This window comes from Pteropus vampyrus, unplaced genomic scaffold (assembly GCF_000151845.1).
Source record: "Pteropus vampyrus isolate Shadow unplaced genomic scaffold, Pvam_2.0 Scaffold465, whole genome shotgun sequence".
In the NCBI taxonomy this organism is placed as follows: Eukaryota; Metazoa; Chordata; class Mammalia; order Chiroptera; family Pteropodidae; genus Pteropus; species Pteropus vampyrus.
In genome coordinates this window covers 1,502,994-1,503,281 of record NW_011889246.1, presented here as the reverse complement: position 1 = coordinate 1,503,281, position 288 = coordinate 1,502,994, and positions in this window count along the sequence as shown.

Genomic DNA, 288 nt, shown 5'->3' with positions numbered 1-288 from the left:
TTGGAATCAAGGCTTGAGGTTGGAACTCCAGCTGGGGCAGGGGCTGGGAATGGGAAAGCAGTGGAGGTAGTTTAGCCTGCAGATGAATTGGGCGGGCATTTGAGATTCCATTGAAGAAGAATGAGGGAGACTGTAGTGTGGAAGAATTCTCAGAGATCCAGGCAGTAGCCACCAGGGATTCGCTGTGCAGAGAGGGGAGACCCCAAAAATGCTGGTTGTATTTTTGCTGTAGATGGTCCCCCAAGACCTTAGGATATGAGAGCTGCTGAGGACTAGGCAGTTGCTCTG